We start from the raw sequence: 21418 nt of genomic DNA on the forward strand, positions 1-21418 counted from the left end.
TGCGTCGGCATCTCAATCAGCTGCGCCTCTGTCGTCGCACGAGATCTGCCGCTCCCCGTCTGCTTTCAGCGACGGTGCCGTCCGGTCAGCGCCCTGGGGACCCATCTACTGGCTCGCCTGAGCCCCAGGTGTTACCGACGATGCCTTCCATTTTGCCCCATGGCGACGCGCCGCCGGCGCCGCCTGTTCTCCCGCCGGCGCCGCCCGCAGTGGACGCGTCGCTGCAACCGCCGGCCGCCTCCCTGGGTCACGCGCCGCCGATCGCTTCCCGTGACCAGTTGTCCTCCGCCATGGAACTCTTGCCCGATCCGGACCATCTGTCGCCTTCGCCCGTCGGGTGCCCCGGCCCGATGGAGGTCGACCCTTCGGCCCCTCCTGTCTCTCTACGGACGCATCCACCGCATGTTGGCGTGCACCCTGGAGCTGGTTTTCAGGCGTTTCCTAGCTCCCCTCGGTCCGAATGGCAGGGTGCGGGTGGCACAGCCTCGCCTGTTGTTAGGCTCCCCACCTCGTCGCATACGTCAACATGGGGTCCTTCCCACGGCGGGCGGAAGCCTTATAACACAACCGTACGCCGTTTTGCGGGGGAGGAATGTGGTGTCACCGCCAGACACCACACTTCCTAGGTGGTAGCCTTTAAATCGGCCGCGGTCCGTTAGTATACGTCGGACCCGCGTGTCGCCACTGTCAGTGATTGCAGACCGAGCGCCGCCACACGGCAGGTCTAGAGAGGCTTCCTAGCACTCGCCCAGTTGTACAGCCGACTTTGCTAGCAATGGTGTTCACTGACAAAATACGTTCTCTTTTGCCGAGACGATAGTTAGCATAGCCTTCAGCTACGTCATTTGCTACGACCTAGCAAGGCGCCATTACCAGTCACGTTTTTGGCTATTCTCATTTCCGTGTCCTGTTCCAGACCTCACGCCAGCCTGCGTGAGCTTAAACGCGTGCCTTTCGGCTTCCTCCTAGTGGATTGGCTGTCTTGCCAATCCACAACATAAATCATGGTATTTAAAGAAATCTTTCATTAAAATAACACGTTCCACATCATTACCAAATGTCGTATTCATGATCTATGGAACAAGAATTAGTCTAATGTAATCTAATCTAATCATATCATATTGAGAAATAGCAATGAAGGGTTATGAATTACCGAATGTTTTGCCAATTCCAGTAACCAAATCCAAACGTGACAATAAAAGACGACAGTTTTTGTAATAAACCGTTTTCTAATAAACCGCGACTCCTATCAAGACCCTTCGTCTCCGTTAACTAACCACGGAAGATGTCTGATATACAGGGTGATCAAAAAGTCAATATAAATTTGAAAACTGAATAAATCACGGAATAATGTAGATAGAGAGGTACAAATTGACACACATGCTTGGAATGACGTGGGGTTTTATTAGAACCAAAAAAAATGTAAAAATTCAAAAAATGTCCGACAGATGGCGTTTCATCTGATCAGAATAGCAATAATTAGCACAACAAAGTAAGACAAAGCAAAGATGATGATCTTTACTGGAACAAAACCAGAATCATCCATTTCCTCAAAGAAAGAAGGCCCGATAACGGTAGATGTGGTAAATCCAACCCATACCGTGACTTTCTCGTCGTGCAATGGAGTTTCCACGACAGTTCTAGGATTTTCCGTAGCCCAAATTCTACAGTTGTGGGCGTTGACAGACCCTCTGAGCGTGAAACGAGCTTCGTCGGTCCACAACACGTTACTCAACCAATCGTCATCTTCCGCCATCTTTTGAAACGCCCACACCGCAAATGCCCTCCGCTTCACTAAATCACCAGGTAGCAGTTCATGATGCCGATGGATTTTGTACGGATAGCATCGGGGGGTACGCCTAAGTGCCAACCAAACAGTAGTGTATGGAATGCCGGTGCGACGTGCGACTGCACGAACGGTGACTTCCCCGTGCATAGATTGAACTGTCTCAGCAGCATTACGCCTTGTGCTCGGTCGGCCACTACGGGGTCTATCGTCTGAACAACCCGTGGCTTCGAACTTCGAAATCATTCTCGCCACAGCTGCATTTGTCAACGAACCTTTACCCGTTATAATCCCCTTCCTCTGGCGATAGGATCGTAAGGCTGAACTAGCACATTCGCCATTCTAATAATACAGCTTCACTAAAAGCGCCTTTTCAGGTAACGTCAACATGCTGCGACTGCTGGCGCATCTGATTCTCTCTCTCATTACAGCTCCTTTTATACACGATTGTCATGCACAGTCACTGACGTTTTGCTGTCCAGCGCCATCTGTCGAACATTTTGTGAACTTCGTTTTTCTTTCGTTCTAATAAAACCCCATGTCATTCCAAGCATGTGTGTAAATTTTTTCCTCTCCATCTACATTATTCCGTGGTTTATTAAGTTTTCAAATTTATACTGACTTTTTTATCACCCGGTACCTCCATTCTGAAGTAACAAAGTGTGCATGCATTTAAAGATGAAGTGCATGATGTGGAGTTATGTGACGAAGATACGAACAAAACATATAATCGGATTGTTAACTAAGTAAAATCAAATTTTACGTATAGGTTTTTCATACCAGCTGCTAGGTGTTTGAACTAAAATAAGGATACAAACTTTCGTGCCTAAGCGACAATCGAACTGCACACCTACCGTGCATCCACAAATATAGCTTAAGTTTCAGCTGCTTACGTAAGATGTGTACGTGTTGACCAGAAATAATGGCACCTAACGCGATTGTTGGCAACACGTAAACAGACATTAAAAATGCTCGTTAATTTTCACTGGCAGGCCGGTAAGCACGTGATAGGGCTTGGAATGATACTATGAATATTTTTGCATTGGATCAGTATTCGGACCCACATACTTACCTTTGGAGGAGACCTAGAGATCATTGCAGTCTTGAGAAAAGGAACGAAATGAGTGAACTATACTGTTCCGAGAGATTCAGATCCTTGAAAGAGGAGATACGAATTCGAATAACAGTCCAGCACCAAATTTTTCAACGTCTCTAGTTCAATCAAGTATCAGTAAAATAAGAGTCCTGTTCCTTTAAATGGCTATCGGTTCATCAAATAAAATAAAATTTTCTAATGTAAGTAAGCTTACTGGCGACTGTATTTCAGTTTACCATGATTTCCGCTATGTCATTTCCCAATGTATACCGGCTCTGCCCAGTTGGTAATGAAGGAACGTGATGTTTAATGCGGATTCTGGATTATAAGGTCTTTCTCTTGAGGTTACCAGAGGTAAAGCAAATCGGTTTGTGCCTCTTAAAAGTAAATGCCTGAACCCACCTGACACAAACTGTGGGAAGTTTGTTTTACAACCTTCGTACCTGGATAATGAGCTTTTTCCTATTTTAGATATCTGTGAACGTTGCTGCGTGAGACGATTTAAGAAGAAACTAAATTCCTTCAGCCGGCCGAAGTGGCCGTGCGGTTAAAGGCACTGCACAACGTTTTCAACAAACAGAAAGCGCAATAGAGTAGCTCAAGTAGAAAGGAACACTTCCTATGCCGGCCGCTGGTGGCCGAGCGGTTCTGGCGCTACAGCCTGGAACCGCGCGACCGCTACGGTCGCAGGTTTGAATCCTGCCTCGGGCATGGATGTGTGTGTTGTCCTTAGGTTAGTTAGGTTTAAGTAGTTCTAAGTTCTAGGAGACTTATGACCTCAGCAGTTGAGTCCCATAGTGCTCAGAGCCATTTGAACCATTTTGAACACTTCCTATTTAAATTTCTGGATCCTACACTGTTGGCTGTTCTGTGTAGGTGGCAGTTACGTGATTTTATTTCGGTGATTACAAAATAGAGTCGAATGTATGCACTGGGTAGCCGAGGCAGCTAGTTCATGGTGATTCGGTCAACCAAGTAAATGAATTTACTGAACATGCTGCAAATTACTACAGGGAGCCTGTATGTAAGAATTCTCATCCAGTGTGGCGCAACGGCGTTACGATACTCATTTTTCTGTCGTAACACCGTTGCGCCACAATCACAGAGCAGAGGCTTTGGTGGTCTGTTGGACTGATGAAAGGTTCATATACCTGCAGTGTGGGTTCGATTCCAACTCCTGTCAATGATTTTATATACGAAGAGATAGATTCCTTTCTCTTGTGGCTACACCAAGTGAAGAAGATATAATGGCACTGTGGTGTGAAATTCGCATTAAGAATTATATTCCTTCTCTACCAAGTAGACGTTAGTTTGAACCACAATAAAGTCTGGAGTGGCGACATGTAGAAACTCTATCACCAGAAACCTTTCTTATACTAGTTATTTCTAGTGACAAAACAAACGTTATGTAGGGTCACAGGACACTTATTCCATCTTTTATTTGAGCTTCTGTATTCGATAAAATTGGTTCTGAACTGGGAATGCAACTCAGACCGCCCTTAACGCGGAATTTGATCCCTTCGAGACAATACAGCTCGCTTTAAAAATGAGAACCAGAAACAATATATTACACAAACTCTCCGGAACAAGCTGGGGAGCTAAGGCATCAGTACTCAAAACAACTGCCCTCTCACTTGTATACTCTGTGGGGGAATATTGCAGCCCAGTATGGCTGAACAGCGCTCATACAGCCATGGTAGATACGCAGCTGAATGTAGCCATGAGAAGCGTATCCGGGACAATAAAATCCACACCCACAGAATGGCTACCTGTTCTGTCTAATATTGCACCACCGAAGTTACGACGTCAAGCAGCGTTGAAAAGGGAATGGGAGAAATGCTCCAAGAATCCCGAGTTACCGCTACACCAGGACTGCGATGCTACTCAAAGGCAACGTCATAAGTCCAGGAAACCCTCCTGGAGACTTGGAAAAAGGCTTACTTCTGAAGGATTCCAACCAGAAACAGCATGGCGGGAAGAATGGCTCTGAGCACTATGGGACTTAACATCTATGGTCATCAGTCCCCTAGAACTTAGAACTACTTAAACCTAACTAACCTAAGGACATCACACAACACCCAGTCATCACGAGGCAGAGAAAATCCCTGACCCCGCCGGGAATCGAACCCGGGAACCCGGGCGCGGGAAGCGAGAACGCTACCGCACGACCACGAGCTGAGGACGCGGGAAGAATGGTTCGCAGCCAATCCCGATTCTGCCGGTCTCATTGCTGATCCTACACGAGTCCCTCCTGGATTCCATGTACCTAGGAGGTCGTGGACCACGCGAAATCGCATACGCACCAAGCACGGAAGATGCCAGGACTTGAAGCATAAGTGGGGAATCGCTGAAAGTGCCAAGTGTGACTGCGGACACCAACGACAAACAATACACCACATAGTCACAGAGTGTCCCCTACGGAAATATGCTGGAACTCTGACCAGCATACATGAGGTCTCTGAAGAAGCAATCTCCTGGCTGGATACTTTAGATACTAACCTATAGTTTTTATTACAACTTGAAGCTCTGTTTATAAAAACCACATTTTCTCTTTTACATGTAACTCATCCTAGTGTTTTTATCCATATGTATGTTATTGATTTATCGATCTAATCTAAGACTTTTATTACCATAAATGAATGTAATCTGTTTTATTTGTAGTATATGCATATTGTATTACCAGTAACATTATTGCTGTTCAATTCAAGTAATGTATCCTTGATATCAAACGAAATAATAAAAAAAACTCGGCTGAAATTTGTTGTTTGTTCAAAACTGCAGATTCCTCCACATCTCCACATGTTGCCCGTGAATGGGTTCGAATCCTCGTCCGGCACTAAAGATTTCATTATGTATTATCAAGCTCTAGCATGAGAACACCTATCTGCTGGTGGATAATAATTTTGATGTTTACTGTATTTTCATTCGTTGTCAACACTAACGATATCTGACGTTTTTGACTCCCAGTGAGACACAGACCTATATGAGAGATCACTGTTAAGTTCAAGATGTTATTCCGAACTGCTGGTGGAGGAAAATTCGGTATCTGACGTCTCTTTGTGTGTAGTCAACAGCGATATGTGTGGGGCTCTATTCCCAGTCAGCACTGAACTCTTCGTCATGTTATTTCTAGTTCAAACATGCTCAAATGTCGCTGCTGTTGTAACAAACCCATATATAACATTCGTTTTATCTAGAATATAACAGCGATAGGTGACGGGTTGGAGTCCTGGGAAGGAAAAAATTAATGTTTCGTCTCGTCATTTCAGTTAAAACATCTAGCTACTGCCGAGAAAATCCGATGTGTCACAGTTGATTTTGCTTCGATATCAATCAGATTATTTTCTGGGTTCGAATTTGTGTCCAACACAAAGCTTTACCACATGGCATTTCAAGTAAGTTACTTGTGAAGAAGCAATATTTAACATCTATCGTAGTTCGTTAACAGGGACAGTACATGCTGGGTAGGAATTCGCGTCCGTTAAAAATGTCTGCGTTATGTAATTTAAAGTTGATATTTGTTAACTGATACTGTCTAAAATCGAGGTATATCACTCTCTGTATGCCTAATCAGGAATGACTGTTAATTTCCGTCAGTCACGAAATCTTTGCTTAGTCTGCATGACCTGGGTTTGAATCCATATGCAGAACGAGACGGTTCGTCGTGTCATTTGAAGTTCACTCATATTCTCAACTAGCTGCTCGTGAATAACTTAAATTTTTAATGTAATTTTGTGTTAAATAATAAGTATGGTATGTTACTTCCAAGAGTAAATCATGAATACGACAAACTTGCTACGTGCATTACCTATCTGACGTAATAATGAGAGTGGTAACATTACAGGTATGTCATTTATTGTAATAAATGTGAGCTTACAAACCTTAAGGACAGTCTTACCTGTGGTAAGGTGTTCCCTGATATTTGTAGTATCGTGGTATTACTTTACATCTTGAGTTGTTGCGATACAGATCAGTGTTTTCTAGTGGTGACTTGTTGGAACCATTTTCAATAGTCAAACGACTGTACTAAGGAGCGATTAGAGGACCCGCTAGACAGTTGCGTTATGCCGGTTGCATGCGAATCAGGTGAAATGCAATTCAGGTCGTTCGGATACTTTTGAGCACGACTGTACATTTGCAAACTGCCGAGATATTCAACATGAAGCATTCGCTCTCCCAAAACAGGAGAGGCAGGCAGTTGATGTCAGTATGCTACAGTGGAAGTATATTCGTATACAGGATATATACCATTGAAGAGCAACTGCTCACCCCTATCCTTGTGGCTGTGCAGAATGTGTTCTCTCGAAGAGCTATTGGTGTCTGACCGCGAGGAGTTTAACAACCATACTGCCTGTAAGCATACAGCCGAGGACTGCATCCATAGCCACCCACATGTAGAATGGAAGCGAGCATTAATGCTTGAACATATGAAAAGGAAGAATACGATCCTACAAATAAATTCTTTGCATCGAGATGCATGAAAGAGGCATTACATAATGCATGGAAACATCTGTCTCTGCTGGAACTGTGTGTCATTTCTAAAACCTACATATAAGCTCTCACCCAACAGGAGGCAACTGCCTCTGATCCAGCAGACCAAAGAACTGAGCTAGGTCGCGAGTTCACCACTAGAGGGCACTGCGATAAGTCGTGTGATCGTGCAGTTCAGCAGTTCAGCCAATAGGAGCACAGCATCATGATGACGTAGGCGTGGTGTATGTAAGGAGAGCCCAGCAGCTGCTCAAAATCTGTCGCCGTCAGTCAGTCAGCCAGGATGTCAGTTGAGGTTTAGATGCGATGTTGTACACTCTGACGTTAAAAGAATGAGCGTCCAATTGATTTAAGTTCTGGTGACTGGAGTATTGCGCTGATTGCTCTGGAGACGTATAACAGCATCCCAAATATAGACAAAGGTATCTGGAAATTGAAGACCAGAAGGAGATTCTAGAAATACAACCTGGTGCCTACGACATTGATGATTTAAACGAAGTCTTAAAACACCCTGGAAAAGGAATTGAACTACGTGGAAACATCAATACGCTTAAATCTGAAATACGAACAGAGAATGCGCAAAAAGATTCAATAGGTTCACTGCTAGGTTTTACGAAGAACCTTGTTCTGGTGAAGGATTCCAGTAAATTTTACGCATAAGATCAGGCTGTCGACATACTACCAGTCAGCTCAATCCACAGCAAGTGTAATATAGCTACAAATTCATATCTCAACGATAAGTTGAGTCACTCTATTTACGGACACTTCCCTACAGTTGGAACCGGGTATAAGATAGTTGAGACCCCCCAAACGCGATATACCTCCCGGTGACAGTTCAGACATTGGACTACCTAGAGCTACGTATTGTGGATCAGAATAATCGAGTAGTCGACTTTGGGGATGAAGGCATCATTGTACATTTGCATCTAAGATAAGATGGGGGTAAGGTATAAAGCTAGCACGCAGACCTCCCAGTCAGTGTGCCACAGAAGCGCAAGGTGATAACAAGCCTTAATTACGAGTTCCTTATTTCAACTGGTCTCAAGCCGTGTGATGACGTCACTCAACGTAACGCAGTCAGTCGAGTATGATGATCGAATTATACATCATGAATTCCACTCACATAAGTCCTACGCTTCTACCACATTTAACAAAAATGATGAAATTAGGATTGTTATTCAACACCAGGACGCTTCTTACATCTGGACTGCACATTTAATAAAACTGATAGCGCTGCAGTAACACTCTCTAAGCTGACACCTAATGCTCTAGCATTCCTGTTTCAAGAGATCCGTTATGAAGTTAATGGAATAGAAATCGACCGCACACGTAATATCGGACTAGCACCAACCATTAAGACGTACGTTTCAGCCTCAACCTCCAATTAGAACAGCTTGGAAAATGCGGGCTGGTGCATAGACGCGCCAGATGGCGGATACAGTCGATTTACTGCTTGCGTGCCTCTAAAAATGCTTATGGGTTACTTTGAGTACATGCAACGAATTATTATGAACGGCAAACAGGAACTTATTTTGGTGCGGAGTGCAAGTAATGCTAATTCATACACTCAAACAGAGGCAGAGGACGTCGAAATCAAGATTAGTAGTGTAGTATGGAAAATGTTCCACATCAGTGTTGCTGGCGGGGAACGCTTGAAATTTTTAGAAGTTCTGAAAGCCGGCACTTATTTGCCACTAACTTTCCAATCATGGGGTCTTTTTGAATACCCTGTCTTACCTACAGGATCAACACATACGTGGGCTATTTAAACATCAGTTCAATTGGACGCACCTCGATTCATCATACTTCCATTTCAAATTCAAACACGATGGAATGTATCAAAAGACTCAAGTGAATCTGACCTCAGCAAGTTAACTAACGCCAGAGTCTACTTGAATTCGGAATACTATCCATACGAGAATTTACATCTACATTGGGACAGCAATGTATACAGTCTAGCATTTGACATGTATGCGAGATTCCGTGCATCTTACTATGAAGGAGTTGAAAATGAGGGATGTTTACTCAGTCCACAGAATTTCAAGAAGTTGGCACCAATAATCTTGATTGACTGTTCAAAACAGAATGAGATAATTAAATCAAGACCGGTAGATGTACGGATTGAATTTGAATCTTCAACAAACTTCCCAGATCACACTGCAGCGTATGCTCTAGTTCTGCGTGATCGTGTTGTTAACTATTGTCCACTCAGAGGTATTGTACAGCGAGTTTTGTAAATTGATACTTTGCCGTTCGCGCGTCTCGTACAAATTTATTCGCTTGGCGCCGGAAGCGCTAATTCAGATTACTTGGCTTGTCGCCAGCCGTTCTTGACATTATCGACACATTATAAAATGTTACGTTATATTAATCTCATCGTTAGTTCTCATAAATTCTCAACCCTGTTTCCCCACTTTCATAAAATTTCGAAGATACACATACGTAAATAAATACAAAATTTGTTTGTTTCGTATATTTGTTTATTTTCATTGTCTTTGGTACTTAGTATTTCTTTTTCATATGATATGCAGCAAAACAGTCTCCAAGATGTAACGCAACTCCACAAGACTTGCACATTAAGTTTATTGTTGTTATTTTGTTTTTGGAACATATATGGCAGTTTCTTCGTTTACGTTTATCGTTTCGGAAGTGCGTAGGCCTATTAGTTGGTATTGCTTTATGTGACCGGAAAGTCCGTCTACCAGATCATGATGAGACAGATATAAGCGATGTAGTGGTAACTTCCAAGTTATGCTAGTTCGTCTGCCACGATGAAAGGGCACAAGTCTTTATAAAAACAAAAAACTTGTTGACGTGTGTAACTTATTGTTACGTAAACAAAACACCAACAGAATGCAAAACATACTAAAGTGCTCTCGCTGGCCACTCTCGATACTATGCTCACAACATCACTGTGGTGTCGTGGGACGGCAGTGTGTTAATAGGCGCTCTGCTAGCTCCAGCACAGTTCACGACGTTACCACGGGGTATAAGGATCGTAGCTGACGTTCAAGGTTCAAATGGCTCTGAGCACTATGGGACTTCACATCTGAGGTCATCAGTCCCCTAGAACTTAGAACTACTTAAACCTAACTAAGCTAAGGACATCACACACATCCATGCCCGAGGCAGGATTCGAACCTGCGACCGTAGCGGTCGCGCTGTTCCAGACTGAAGCGCCTAGAACCGCTTAGCCACACCGGCCGGCTGACGTTCAAGGGTTCTGTTACAACGAACGCAAGCGATTCGTAATTAAAGACTATGCAATAACAGCCTTAACACAAAGTGACGTAATAATAGACACATTCGCAACAAGCGTCGCATCGCCGAAACCTTTAAAGGATGTGAAGAGCGTTTAAACAAGGAGAAGCGAAAAGTGGCTAACACGTTTCTTTCATGGACTCCACTGGGACGATCCTGATATACCTTATAAGGAAATGATGACGTCACTTAGAGTATTCGATCATTCTGAGACCATCATCTACGTCAAAGGCAAGGAGAAGATCGTATGAATGTAGCGAATCTACAAATTTGCATCTACACTCCTGGAAATTGAAATAAGAACACCGTGAATTCATTGTCCCAGGAAGGGGAAACTTTATTGACACATTCCTGGGGTCAGATACATCACATGATCACACTGACAGAACCACAGGCACATAGACACAGGCAACAGAGCCTGCACAATGTCGGCACTAGTACAGTGTATATCCACCTTTCGCAGCAATGCAGGCTGCTATTCTCCCATGGAGACGATCGTAGAGATGCTGGATGTAGTCCTGTGGAACGGCTTGCCATGCCATTTCCACCTGGCGCCTCAGTTGGACCAGCGTTCGTGCTGGACGTGCAGACCGCGTGAGACGACGCTTCATCCAGTCCCAAACATGCTCAATGGGGGACAGATCCGGAGATCTTGCTGGCCAGGGTAGTTGACTTACACCTTCTAGAGCACGTTGGGTGGCACGGGATACATGCGGACGTGCATTGTCCTGTTGGAACAGCAAGTTCCCTTGCCGGTCTAGGAATGGTAGAACGATGGGTTCGATGACGGTTTGGATGTACCGTGCACTATTCAGTGTCCCCTCGACGATCACCAGTGGTGTACGGCCAGTGTAGGAGATCGCTCCCCACACTATGATGCCGGGCGTTGGCCCTGTGTGCCTCGGTCGTATGCAGTCCTGATTGTGGCGCTCACCTGCACGGCGCCAAACACGCATACGACCATCATTGGCACCAAGGCAGAAGCGACTCTCATCGGTGAAGACGACACGTCTCCATTCGTCCCTCCATTCACGCCTGTCGCGACACCACTGGAGGCGGGCTGCACGATGTTAGGGCGTGAGCGGAAGACGGCCTAACGGTGTGCGGGACCGTAGCCTAGCTTCATGGAGACGGTTGCGAATGGTCCTCGCCGATACCCCAGGAGCAACAGTGTCCCTAATTTGCTGGGAAGTGGCGGTGCGGTCCCCTACGGCACTGCGTAGGATCCTACGGTCTTGGCGTGCATCCGTGCGTCGCTGCGGTCCGGTCCCAGGTCGACGGGCACGTGCACCTTCCGCCGACCACTGGCGACAACATCGATGTACTGTGGAGACCTCACGCCCCACGTGTTGAGCAATTCGGCGGTACGTCCACCCGGCCTCCCGCATGCCCACTATACGCCCTCGCTCAAAGTCCGTCAACTGCACATACGGTTCACGTCCACGCTGTCGCGCCATGCTACCAGTGTTAAAGACTGCGATGGAGCTCCGTATGCCACGGCAAACTGGCTGACACTGACGGCGGCGGTGCACAAATGCTGCGCAGCTAGCGCCATTCGACGGCCAACACCGCGGTTCCTGGTGTGTCCGCTGTGCCGTGCGTGTGATCATTGCTTGTACAGCCCTCTCGCAGTGTCCGGAGCAAGTATGGTGGGTCTGACACACCGGTGTCAATGTGTTCTTTTTTCCATTTCCAGGAGTGTATTCAAGACCTGGAATCCTACGGGTGCCCTGCTATCCATAAGCTCAAGAAGAAGAAGAAGAAGATGTGTGAAAATAGTGTTGTGTCTGCTTATGAAAATGTAAAATTACTTTTAAGTTGGCTTAATGAAAATAAATCTACTCACATTCTATGTTTTTGTTTCTTTCTATCTAGCTCCTACTTAGATAGCACGTAGCTTTGCCCAGATCCATTGTCTGTGGCTTTGTTCAAGCACAGGAGATATAATTTCAGCCATGTTTGCTACATGTCTTTGGAAGCAGACACGACCACACGCCCCCTGTTCCCAAAAACCTATACATGCAACACGATAGGCGAAATCCCATGCAATCATTACATATATTTTGTTATCTTCCATGTTAAACTTTTAATAGCACTCATCTTCAGCAAAGCTAACGTCATTTGAGACATGCACAGCAATGGGTCGACTCCATATTTTCTCCTGATGCAGTTATAGTGAACTGTTACGAACAAGGATGGCCCAATGAATGACACGATTGGAATCACAAACAAGTGGTGTATTAGCCATGTGCATGAATCGTGATATAGAGGAACGACATTGCGTTGCCCAGCCATCGTCACTGGATCAACGATAGTAAACCTGATACATTCCTCATTGTATTGGCCTGAAAAACCATTCAATGTGTTGCCAAACCAGAACCTGACCAATTTAAGTGGCAACCTAAAACCAGATCTCCTTGGATGAGAGTGTAACTTCACAGTAGGGTCGGATTACTGCTGGGAAAATGTTACACTATCGCGTTAAACAGCACAGTAACATAATTACCATGATGATTTCTGTTTCTCGTACTCTGGCGGTTCTGGTTTTGCTTTGTTTAACCTGGAGCTACCTCAGACGGAAAACAGCCAACCCCCATGAACTCCCATTGCACCAGTTACCAGTGGGCTGAGTTACCTGTAGCAAGAAATAGTTAGCTGAGTAACAATTAGGTGAGAAGCTACCTGAAAAACAAGGAGAAATGCTAAGCATAAGAAGGAATAGAGAGGAAACATTTACTGAGGAATTTGACAAGGAAAGAGAATTTCGCAATTTAATTGTTCTAGCGTGTAAGTGATGATGCAGTGTAATTATCCTCATATGAAAAGACAAGAAAAGTTCAGTAGGTTAGTTACAGATAGTACTATTCAAGAAACATTGTGGTTTAAGCTGAAGCTAGTGTAAAAGAGGAAAGTGAATGCACTGTATATAGTTGTCAACTTTTAAAATACGTATCGAGACACTACAGAATTGCCATGGGCTGGATCAGGTTGACAGGCTCTCCTGAAGGAGGGTGGTGTGTTGCACTGCAACTAGTTTGCTGGGTATGGCTGAGTAAAATTGAGACACCTTCCTCAGCTAACGCAATAGACCATGGGGAGAGGTAAGTTTGGGTAGGCCAGGCGAAGTTATATCAGTAACTACCTGTTGATATGACAAGTACTGTCTCTGAGGTGCTGAAACGAGTACCATATGCTATGGAAAATCCGAGGGACCAGTGGTGTAACATTGTTTATGCAACAGAAAGGCAGAGTCATTGTTGGGTGCATGATCTAACTGCATCACGTCAGAGTCATAGTTCTCTTATGGCTTAAGTGATAGAAATTGATGTTTCAGCAAAACAAGTACAGGCCAAACCTGTATAAATACTCCTCATTTATAGTCAGAGTACTGGACTGTGCCAGCTGCCAGCCCTTATGGAAGCCGTATGCTAGTCTACAAATCTGTGAGTCTACATGGAATAACAGTCCTCCTCCTCTGGAGTCTGCCACTGCTGGCTGCACCTCTGATTCTCGAGCTGTGACTTGTGGACTTAGCCGGCCGGTGTGGCCAAGCGGTTAAAGGCGCTACAGTCTGGAACCGCGTGGCCGCTACGGTCGTAGGTTCGAATCCTGCCTCGGGCATGGATGTGTGTGATGTCCTTAGGTTAGTTAGGTTTAAGTAGTTCTAAGTTCTAGGGGACTGATGACCTTAGAAGTTAAGTCCCATAGTGCTCAGAGCCATTTGAACCAACTTGTGGACTTAGCATCCTCCAACCAGTGGGCTACCTGATCGTCTACAGTGTGGTGCAGCCACTCAGTTGCATTCGCTTGTGCGAGCAAAACTCCTTGGTGCTTACCTCTGTTCGTTGTGGGAGACACTGGTGTTGCTGTGAGCCACCTCATACACACTGGGTCCACAGTGTGATTCTGCATGCGTGAGTGCGCTCCATCCCGTACAGCTGGGCAGCCTCTAGCCTGTATTCTGGGCTGACATCTGCCGCTGTGAGCAGCGGCCTTGCCTATTCGTTGTCATCATCACTGCACCGGTCGTACGAAGCTGCACGCCACCGTGCCGCCTGCTGACGACCACATCTTCTCGCAGGCCGCCTACAGCTGGGGGCGTGGCTTCTCCGTGCTATTGTAGTAAAAGAATAACTAAACAATGGTGTATTTTTTGACGATTCAATGCCGCGCGCGATTAGCCGAGAGGTCTCAGCCGCTGAAGTCGAGGACTGTGCGGCTGGTCCCGGTGGAGGTTCGAGTCCTCCCCCGGGCGTGGTTGTGTGTGTTTGTTAAGTAGTGTGTAAGCTTAGGGACAGATGACCTTAGCAGTTAAGTCCCATAAGATTTCACACACATTTGAACATTTTTTGAACATTTTGACGATACATTGGGTAACTACCAGGAATCCACTGACCACTCCACTCATACCCCGCCCAGGGTGGTTAACTTATTGTCTCCTGACCTCTACCACCCTGATGCCACAACTCACCATGGAGGCTTGCTACTCCAACCTCTGTAGTACCTACCAACCAGGGTACGACTGAGTGATTGTGATGAATCTTCTCATAAACAGATACCAGTATTCGGTTTAGCATGGCAGGGCTAGTCAATCTGTGATTATATGTGATAAAAGTAGTAGTAATAATAATTTTAAAGGTGGACACAGATAGAAGTAGCGTTAATAATAGGTCCGCAGCTCGGTAGAGTTCTCGCTTCCCGCGCCAGGGTTCCCGGGTTCGATTCCCGGCGGGGTCAGGGATTTTCTCTGCCTCGTGATGAGTGGGTGTTGTGTGATGTCCTTAGGTTAGTTAGGTTTAATTAGTTCTAAGTTCTAGGCGACTGATGACCACAGAAGTTAAGTCCCATAGTGCTCAGAGCCATTTGAACCATTTTATCGAACGCCTTCCGTAATTCAAGGAACACAGAATCAAACGGCTGCCTTTGCCTACAGTGCTCTGTGTTTAATGGACGAACAGAGCGAACTGTGTTTCGCTAGATATTAGCTTACTGAACCAGTGGTGTCATATTTTGCTTTATTTTTGACCATAACGTTGTCGATCTGTGATGTAGGAGTACAGAGGAAATGCGACCTGCTGGTGTACACTGAGTAGTGCGCCTTAATAAACAAATTAATTAGTTATTAATGTGATTTTGCTGTTGTAACTTCGTTCTAAGAATGGTTTGATGCTGCTCTCGACACTACTCTACTCGGTGCAAGTCTCTTCATTTCTGCATATCTACAGCTATCTAGGTCCATTTGAACCTACAATTTGAACCCTTCCTACCCACTTCCCACCGGCAGCACATTAACGATTTCTTAATGCCTCTAGATATGTTCTATCAACCGATCCCTTCTTTTATTCAGATGGTGCTACAGATTTCTTCTCTCCCCAGTTCGATTCATTAACTCCTCCTTAGTTATTCAGTCTAACCATCTAATCTTCACTATTATTTGTTGCACCACATTTTGGAGGTTCTCGTCTGTTCTTGGTTGTACTGTTCGTCGACTACGTTTCACTTCTGTGCAAAGCTACACTTCACTTAAATACCTTCAGAAAATACTTCATGAAACTTAAATTTATGTTCGATCTTAACAAATTTCTCTTTTTCAGAAAAGCTCTTCCAGCTCTTGCCCTTCTACAGTACATATCGTCTCTACTTCGGCAATCAGCAGTTATTTACCTGTTCAAATAGTAAAACTCATCAACTACTTTACAAGTGTCTCATTTGCTAATCTAATTCCCTCACCGCTGTCTGATTTAAGGCGACTACAGTCAATTACTCTTGTTTTACTTTTGTTATTGTTCATCTTACGGGGTCAGGGATTTTCTCTGCCTCGTGATGGCTGGGTGTTGTGTGCTGTCCTTAGGTTAGTTAGGTTTGAGTAGTTCTAAGTTCTAGGGGACTTATGACCACAGCAGTTGAGTCCCATAGTGCTCAGAGCCATTTGAACCATTTGTTCATCTTACATCCCGCTTCCAAATCCTATACATTCCGTTCAGCTGCCCTTCCTAGTACTTTGCTATGTCTGACAGAATTAGTACACCTCCCTCCTCTCTCTGCCCATATGCTCCTCCCCAACTTTCCATCTGCCCTATCAGTCCATCGCCTTTATCTCCTTCTCCCCTCTCTAAGTCAATCTCCTCCTTCCCTTCTAAGACTCCACCCCCTCTAAGACTATCGCTGCCTCCCCCTCTCATTATCCATTTGCTCCTCCCACTCACTCTGCCCATCTCCTCCTGTCCCCTCTCTCTACCCATCTCCTCATCTTTCCTTTCTCTCTCTCCCTCCCCTCTCTCAATGTCTATTTCCTCCTCTCCCTCATTCTGCCAATCTCCTTCTCTCCCCTCTGTCTGTCCATCTTCTCATCTTTCCTTTCTCTATCCATCTGATTCTCCCCTCCTCTGTCCATCTGCTCCCTTCCCCTCTGTCCATCTCCTGCTCCCCTGTAAGCCCATCTCCTCCTCCTCCCACGCCTCTCTTTGTCCATCTCCTCCTCTGCCTCTCTCTGTCCACCTCATACTTGCACCTCTCTCTGTGTATCTGCTCCTCTCCCATCTCTGTCAATATCATCCTCCCTTTTTGACTATCTATCTATCTCCTTCTCTCCCCTCTCTCTGTCCATCTACTCCTCATCCCTTTCCCTAACCATTTTCCCCTCCCCTCTCTGTCTGTCACCTCCTACTCCCTCACTCTATCCATCTCTTCCTCCTCCTGTCTCTGTCCAACTGCTCCTCTTTCCTTTCTCTGTCCATGTGCTCCTCCCCCTCTGTCCATCTGCGATTTTTCCTGTATCCATCACCTCGCCTTCTATATCCTCGTCACCCTCTGCGTATATACAGAGATGGCTGAATACCTGGCGTTGCTTGCCTATGTATTTATTCCAATCTTATGCTACTCTATCCACTCCTTTCCTTCCCCTCTCTTCGTCCAGCTCCTCCTTTTCCCTTCCTGTCCATTTCCCCCTCCCCCTCTCTCTGCTCATCTTCTCCTCTCCCTAACCTGTGTCCATTTCATCCTACCCCTTTCCCTCTCCAAGTTATCACCTGTACTCCAATAGGATGTTGCTGGTTTATGATCTTACAGTATTTATTTCCCAATAGTCTATGTACCAAGTTTGGTTGAGATCGTTCCAGGGGTTTAGGAGGAGCTTTTTACCTGTGGCTTTGCCTGTGTATGAACTTATCTCAAATATTTTACATATATTTAACACATTTCAAACTAAGCTGTACACATAGTTCATCGGTATATCTAGCGAATTTCGCCCTGCAGTTTCGTTTGCACGCAGCTCTACGTTTATGGCGTCATGTCTCCTCAACTATGTGTAATAAAATGACATAATTTTTAAGTACGTTCAGCGGCATATGTGGATACTGTTTGCGAAATGTGTTGTGAATATAGTTAGTAGCGAATAAGTAATACACTGAAACGTCGTGCATCACGTGGCAGTTTTTAACGCGTGTCAGCGTCCTGACGCCATACCACCCGAAAAACGTATCGTACAATGATATAACTTTGTAGATACATTCAGCGGCATATGCGGATATTGTGTTCGATACGTGTCGCGAATAGCGTATTAAGCTAAGAAGCAAGAAATTAAAATTTCGTGCCAGATGGGGCAGTTTTACTGCACGAACAGCGCAAATGTAATAAGCGATAAACGTTTTTCCTTTCATGAATGTGTGAGGGTTTGCTAGCGAGGAAAAGAATCGTAAAGTTTGAAATTATGTGTAAAGTTTGTTTCTAGCAACCAAGTGCTCTCATTCTCAAATACTGAATGAATAAATTCCTGGTATTCGCGAGTCGTGGGCTACACTTCTTCTTCACCCCCATCCTCACCCCTTTGGTAAATAGGTGGTTCTTACGCCCACAGCAATTTTTTCTAGACAATAAATGAAATGTGTTGCAAGTTTGGTTGAAATCGGCAAGTCTTTTAAGAGGAGATGTGGAACATAGACACATATGTAGATATATATATAGCTTCATTGGTAAAAAAGAAAATAAAAAAAAGAGTTTCCAGTGATGTGACCTTCCAGTGGGTTTTTAGAATTCTTAAAACGTTATTTTAACACTTCTCTGAGCATTTTAAAAGTGTGAACATTTGTTTAACATTGTATGTATTGTATTGTATGTTAACCGGGGGGCTAGAAACGACGGAGAGGCTCCGTCCCTGCCGCAGCCGCAGTGGTCCACAACCCCACGACGGTGACCGCAGTCAACTTCACCCCTCGCCACCCCACACCGAACCCAGGGTTATTGTGCGGTTCGGCCCCCTGTGGACGCCCCCCCCCCCCCCTCCCAGGGAACGTCTCACACCAGACGAGTGTAACCCCTATGTTTGCGTGGTTGCGTGGTAGAGTAATGTTGGTGTACGTGTACGTGGAGAACTTGTTTGCGCAGCAATCGCCGACATAGTGTAGCTGAGGCGGAATTAGGGGACCCAGCCAGCATTCGCCGTGGCATATGGAAAACCGCCTAAAAACCGTCCAGAGACTGGCCGGCTCACCGGACCTCGACACAAGTTCGCCGCGCGGATTCGTGCCGTGGACCAGGCGCTCCTTCCCACTCCGGAAAGCCGTGCGTTGGACCGCACGGCCAACCGGGCGGGCCGTTGTTTAACATTGCTTCAACTGCATCAAAAGTTCTATCGTACCACATCTCAAAATCTGTAGTTCCGAATAAGAACCAAGAAGTTACAGTTAACCAAATTCGAGTAAGTTTTGTGTAGAGTTCCTTTCGGACACCGTCCGTGAAAGAAAGAGAAAACAGAGTAAGAGTCGGTGGTTATCGACGTAGCGGTGGCGACACGCGCGTTACCGCGCGGATATGAGTAGTATGTGAGGGATGGCCTCCAGGGCCGGCGCAGACGTCCTTGATAGCGGCGCTTTATTCGCGGCACGCGTCTTGGCGCTGCTGCCTTGCGTTCTGTTTTTCATTCTGGCGGGACCTTGGTCTCTCCCGATTTGGAGCCAGTCTTTTCCGCGCAGCTCTAATGTGCTCTGACCTGCCCGCCGGCGGCAAAAGCCGCTCCATCAACCTTCCGCCTCCGCTCGTTACGAGGCCCGCTCTTCTTGTTACCTACAGCACATTGCCAGACCACAAGATTAGAACTTATTAAATGCGCCGTGGTTCTCACACTACGAATTATGAGAAGTAATTGTCTGTGTGCTTAGAACATTTCGTACTGCTAGTTAACTGCAAGTAAAATGCAATTGTGTGTTTCAGTGGCTCAGTAGGTAAGTGACAGACTATTTATTGAAAAGGACTGAGGTTCGATCTTCAGTCTTGCTACGACTTTTTCAGTCATTTGTCGCTTCTTTCACCTCTGGCAATGATTTTTCATCTGAGAAATGCCAAGCTAGTACGTGGCTTGGGGTCCACGTCAAACTGTTGGTCCTCCCTATAACAGCGCGAGTGCGTGAGTTCAATCTTTCGAGGAAGACATGTGAATGCCACACCAAATGGGACCATGCTAGGCAAAGATCTGTGCCGTTCAAACCAACCTTAACGTTCCGAACGGTTTGTTTATTTTAGTCAGTTGCACTTTAGCAAAAAAGTAAGTAAAAATACTTCCATTTTATCAGTAGAAGTATGTGGGAATAACGACACGTAAAGGGTGCCCAAGTTTTAGACAATCCAAGCGATGATCTAATCAAAATCTTATACGCTCATAAATATTGTCAAAGATTGAGCGTACGTGGAAAGCACATCCTGTTTAGTTATTTAAGGACAATTTTGATGCCATTAAATTATATGCGTGTGTCCGTGTGTTATTTTCATGACTGGAAGCAGTAACCAACACACTTTCTGGATTTATGAAAATAAATCAATAGTTCATTTTATTTCATTCTTAACATTGCGCAATTCAGCAACGACGTCGTTTCAGTGAGATATAGTATGAAATCAAAAATTGTAGATCTATAGATGATGTAATGTTTGTTTTCCATAAGACGTACGAACGTGGTAAAGGCATATAAATGGTCTTCTTTAATATTAAGAAAGGATTTTATACTATAATCGAAGATTAATTTCAATGTATAGTTTAGAAAAAAAGAAGAAGTAATGCTGTGGCAAATACGGTTAGAGAACCAAGACACGCCGAGAAAAATATTGAATAGATGAAAGAGCAAAACTAAAACGAAACGAGAAAAGTAAGTATAGTAATTAAGAGACGGTGGAAGGTCTTCTATCGCCGATCCATCGAAGAGGTTAAATGGATTTGGACACGAGTGTCGTAACGGATATGTGTGTGGTACCGGTAAGCTTCTGTGTGGGAACGAATTATTTGTTTGTCAATGTTTCATAGAACGTTATACGAAAGTTGGCCTATACTCTGATATTTACGGTACAGTCACATTAACGTGGCCACCGCCTATGTTGACGGCAACGCGTGATAACCACTCACAGAACACAGGTGGCAACACTAGCAGTGGAGGATACATAAAGCTTGTCGGGAGAACGCGGAGAACAGTGCACTCGTCATAATGCCAAAACGGAGTGCTTTATCTGACATCCATCATTGACTTCGTGGCAAGGGTGGAACATATCCAAAACGGTTAAGTCTGTAAACCGTTCGTGTGATTCTGTGGTTAAAATAAACCGTGGATGGCAAAATGGCACTATCCAAAACCAGCGCCGAGGCAACTGCGATGCAGCACGGCCCATTGACGAAAGGCGTTACCGATGGCACCGGAGATTTGTACAGGCAAACAGACACGCAACTGTTGAGCAAGTGATTGCACGCATGAACCAAGGGCGTACTAACAGCGTCTCGCCAACGACCGTTCACCGATAGTCGGTGC

Source organism: Schistocerca nitens, chromosome 3 (assembly GCF_023898315.1).
Source record: "Schistocerca nitens isolate TAMUIC-IGC-003100 chromosome 3, iqSchNite1.1, whole genome shotgun sequence".
Taxonomy (NCBI): domain Eukaryota; kingdom Metazoa; phylum Arthropoda; class Insecta; order Orthoptera; family Acrididae; genus Schistocerca; species Schistocerca nitens.